The sequence below is a fragment of the Portunus trituberculatus genome, chromosome 35 (genome assembly GCF_017591435.1).
Source record: "Portunus trituberculatus isolate SZX2019 chromosome 35, ASM1759143v1, whole genome shotgun sequence".
NCBI classification, from domain to species: Eukaryota; Metazoa; Arthropoda; class Malacostraca; order Decapoda; family Portunidae; genus Portunus; species Portunus trituberculatus.
The window spans coordinates 11,673,426-11,678,425 of NC_059289.1; the positions used below are offsets into that span (position 1 = coordinate 11,673,426).

At 38.6% G+C, this 5,000-nt stretch overlaps 1 protein-coding gene across 3 annotated transcripts in view; it reads right to left on the bottom strand.

Annotated features, from left to right (window-relative positions):
* LOC123513008 overlaps positions 1 to 5,000 on the bottom strand; it is a 69,877-nt gene that overhangs the window by 25,288 nt on the left and 39,589 nt on the right. The window contains exon 1 of one of the 3 annotated variants that reach the window (XM_045269814.1): positions 2,029 to 2,178. The exons of the other annotated variants lie outside the window; for them this stretch is intronic. The gene's annotated coding sequence lies outside the window, so the exon portion shown is untranslated. Of the gene's footprint in view, positions 1 to 2,028; positions 2,179 to 5,000 lie in introns of those variants that run through there. 3 annotated transcript variants of the gene reach the window in all.

Sequence of the window (5,000 nt, forward strand, 5' to 3'; positions counted from 1 at the left end):
ACAGTGGTATCTTCAGTTACAAGTTTAATTTGTTCTGCGATGGACCTCATATCTCAATTTGCTTGAAACTCAAAAAAATTTACCAGTTCAGATTGATAGAAATACCATTATTTCGTTCCAGTCTACAAAAAGCTCTAGTTTTTAGTATGTGTTTTCAGGTAAGAATAAACGTATTTATAAATATAATAAAATATAGCTAACAAAAGGGAATGCTATAAATAAATCAAATGGTTTTATAAGGTATATTCATCTGGGAGATCAGGCAGAGAGGTGTTCCACAGGACTTCACCCCCCCACACACCCACTCTCACTTGAGACTGTTGATCAGCAGAGTGTACCAGAAGAGCTCATTCACAATTTGCACTAAACACTGGAAGTTATTCATGGAAGAAATTAATTTTAAAGTAGGCAAGAGGAGGAAAAGAACAGATGCCACAGAGATATAATTACATACAACATTGTTACCCTCCCTCCCCTCCCCTCTGTGAGGGATAAGCGTAGGTGGAGAAGATAGGCAGAGATAGCGGGAGTTTGTTTCATTTCATGCCTTTTCAGTTACTTTTGTTCACCATAAACTTGACTTAACTGCTGAACTTAATACACTCTTAATGCAACACTTTATTGCTGAACTTAATTGTTACACTTTATTTATTTCACTTTCGATGAACTTAATTTTCTTCATTGCCTTTTTTGTCTGCAGGGCATCTCACAAAATAGCTGTCCAAGGAGTTTGCTTCATCCTTCTTTCCAGAATGTTTTGAAAGTGATTTAGCTTTTTAACACCACAACCACAAATGTTAGCATAACATGAAGATTTCCAAATACATAAAAAAATAAAAATGTTATGTAAACAGAAAATGTCAAAACCAGGATGCTCAACATTCACTGAGCCAAAGCAGTGGCATACCTGGAGCTGGCTTGCAACACAAAGCAAAAAAATTGACCAATTGGCAGCTTGTATCTCAACTCAGAAATAAAAAATTTACCGTGCAATGGCTTGCACCTGGGATTACTCGTAAATCAAGATGCTCATAACTCAAGTTTCCACTGCACATAACATATTTGACGGCTCATAAGATGTACCTTTTCTGCAAAAATAGTCTCAGGAAATAAGCTTGCGTCCAATGATGCCAAGGTTTAGTATTGAGGCAGTGGTTGATGGCAACAGTGGTTCTAAAATCAAATCCCAGACATCGTTGCAAATGTAAACAAAGTGATGATTGGTACTACACCACAAAACAACTTACTTTCAAAGTAACAATATATAACGGGTCATACTTACCGTCATTCACAAAGAATGACGCCAGTCAGGAAGAATTTGTGTAAGTGACCATGCACCACACATTGCATGTACCAAAACAAAACATGCAGTTAGGTTAAGTTTGATTATGTTTGATTTAGGATTAGGTTTAATCACAACCACTTCTGTACTGAGATAGTTTTACCTTGAATTTTGGGTGATTGGACAAGATTATTAACAATAGGAAGGGCATATGGAGGTCAGAAGATTAATGGCTAAATTTTTCACTATTTAGATCCAGACATAGGTACCTGGAGCTGTATAAAGTCACCAAAGAGTAAGCAGAAAATACGTCATAGTACTGAAGGGGTTAAATATAGTTTCTTTACAAGAGTGTCTTTATCAGTATTTTCGGGATTTCTTTACAATTAAGCAATATTTGGCCACAGACTTCTCTTGATATGCAGATTTTAGTTTATTTTGGCTTGCCTGGGTTTCCTCACCCAGTTCTCGCAACGGGTGCCCAAGCTTCATAATGTCAGGGGTGGGGCGGGTGGCGAAACAGAAGGCTTTATTCTGGAGCTTTACTGTTAACATTTGGAGGAAGAGTCGAGTGAAGGGAGAAGAGAGAGGATGCAATATGAGGATAAAAAAAAGGATATCAAGCACTACGGTCATTCACTACTGTTCCTACAACACAAATGCATTATGGCTTGATCTAATGATTACCGAGTTCTATTTTTTCCCGTTAACTTATCTAAGCACTATGTGAAGGTCCAAGTGCATACCTTTCACTGCGTAGCAACAGTCCAGCATATTACTTTGTGCACAACGTCTAGCCACTCGAGCCTTGTGTTGATTGTTTACACGATTTTCTGAGACTGAGAGAAAACTAGTCTTATCTCCCTGTTTAATGGCCAACTTTGCTATTTTACTCCACTGACATTTCATTATGGCTAAAGAGAAAATCCTATACTTGCATGGGTTGTCGTGTCCTTTCTTGTATGTAAGTTTGTTGTTTTACTCTGCTAGTCTTCAGTTTCTCTGTCCTTGCTTTCCCTTGCTTGGTTCACTTTGTCCTTGCGTGGTTTGCTCAGCGTGTGGGGCAGTTTCCTCTCTTCCTGCTACTGTCATTACCTTGTCTTTTGCCTATAACAATAGCAATTTGGCCTGCCCAACAAACTTTTAACTACTACTTTCTTTCATTTTCTCTATACTTTTCTTCACTCTGTCTAACCCCTGTTATCTCTCCTCTTTCTACTAAAAAAGCTAAAAAAAAAAAGTTGTCTTTTGCCTGCTTTTTCGTTGGTTTATTTCTTCACAGCCAGCCTTTCCTTGGTCCTTGCGTGGTTTGTGGGATGGGCACTTCTCTTCCTTGTTTGATAGGCAACTTAATTTACTCCAATGACAATGTACTATGGCTAAAGAGAAAATCCTATAGTGAAAACTAGCCTTATCTCCCCCTGTTTGATGGGCAACTTTGCTATTTATATTCCAACTGACTTATTATGGCTAAAGAGAAAATCCTATACTGAAAACTAGAATCGTATACTGCCTGTTTGATGGACAACATTGCTATTTTTACTCCACTGACTTCATATTATGGCTAAAGAAAATCCAATACTGAAAAATAAAAAAAAATTAGTCGTAGTGCATCCCCTGTTTGATGGGCAACTTTGCTATTTTTACTCCACTGACCATTTTTTTTATGACTGAAGAGAAAATCCTATACTGAGGTCCGTAACGTCCCTCCGATGATAATTCAGAAAAGGCAGCCTTTCTTTCATACACATCAACAAGACAGACAATATACTATGACACCAAGAATCTCGGTAGTCAAACAGCGAAGGAACGAATAGTGTAAGTTCTGGTGGTAGCACAACAAACCTTTGAAATTAAAGACTTCACTTTCACAAATGAGGTCGAGCATACGTTATGGACTAACAAAACACGATTAAACAATATCTCGATTTTAGTCTTTTTTTTTTCTTTTCACCGTTCCTTAGTTCTGCAGTTCTCATAATCTTTTACAGTCTACAATCTTTTATCTTCTTTATCTCGTGCTTTATGCATAGGAAAGTAGTAAAAAACTCTTCTTCATATCAAAAGGTTGTGATATATCTCTAGCTTCAACCTCGATATCTCTTGTGGATCATCTTATTGATGTCCAAGGAATAGAGATTTGTTTATATATTCCAGTGGTGCGTAGATCATGGCTCAAAACAACAGCGCCTAGATTTCTGAGGACTGAGTGGTTTCCAGCCGACAGTTTCCAGGAGGCTGTAGAAATGTGCATCACTGGGGACTCGGTGTGATTGCTTTCCTTCTTCCTTACGACAAATCAGTAGTAAAAATAATAACACTGAACAGTGCTGTAAGACAAACTGGCCACAAAGGAGTGGTAATGCTCACCTAGTAAGCTCCTCTGCACTGCGTAGTGGTAGACAAGATCTCACAATACACGACTAGAAAACCAGAAAAAAAAAGCAAGTGAACAGCAGTACGAGAGACAACCGTCAAGAATGCCAAGTACTCACGAAACCACAGACTTCACTTACACAACCGACAACCAAGAGCCCCGGGACGCGACCACAACCTTCACAACTGCTAGCACACGACAACCAGTCCGATAACCATCCAGTGACCAACCAGTGACCAACATCACCTTGAATTAACAATAAATGAACCCAACAAATCCTCAACTACATGAATCCCTATTACATTAATCACACAACGAGTAAACCCAACAAACCCTCAACTCATGATTCCCCCAGTTACGTTAATCATACAACAAATCGTATTTTCATGCTGTTGTTTTTACGAATACAATTATACTTTTACAACTCAGAAAACTTAGATGTTGAGGAGTATTTCAAGTTCGTTCCAACCAATGAGAGATTATATTGTCTACACAGATCTGAATTAGCTGTAGTTGCATGATCTCTCTCTCTCTCTCTCTCTCTCTCTCTCTCTCTCTCTCTCAATATAGTACTTGTTTATTACATAACCATATTCGATGATAGTTTCTCAAAAAAAAAAATATATCCGTGCCGTACATAAATATTACGTGGAACACAAGCACATAATGGCGGTATTTTTTTTTTCCTCCCTTTTCCTCACTTGCTATTCAGAACTAAAATCAATTCGTGGCCAGGGAAAAAAAGGGCAAATCATAAGGTAAACAGGCCTTTAAGTGGTGCAGGTGTTAACAAAACCTACATCATTAATGAGAGAGAGAGAGAGAGAGAGAGAGAGAGAGAGAGAGAGAGAGAGAGAGAGAGAGAGAGAGAGAGAGAGAGAGAGAGAGAGAGAGAGAGAGAGACTATTCATACCTACTGAGACACAAGCAGACAGACAGGCAAACCCACTCTCATACACACAAGGCATTCACATTACAAAAGAAAATACATCGAAAATAAAAACATCCACGACTTTTCTCTCTCTCTCTCTCTCTCTCTCTCTCTCTCTCTCTCTTTCCATTTTCTTAGGCTTCGATTGCAGTAGTAAAAATAAACAAGAAAGGTGTGAAAAATTAATAAACTCACGAGAGAGAGAGAGAGAGAGAGAGAGAGAGAGAGAGAGAGAGAGAGAGAGAGAGAGAGAGAGAGAGCAAACCAACGTGCTATCCTGGATATTTGAATTAGCGAAGGCCATGCACGAACACCTAAGGCTGGGACATCAACTTTTCACGCGAGACCCTGCGAAGCACCAATCACTTTGAAGCAGAACATAAAATTCACGTTTCATAATAAAATGTAGT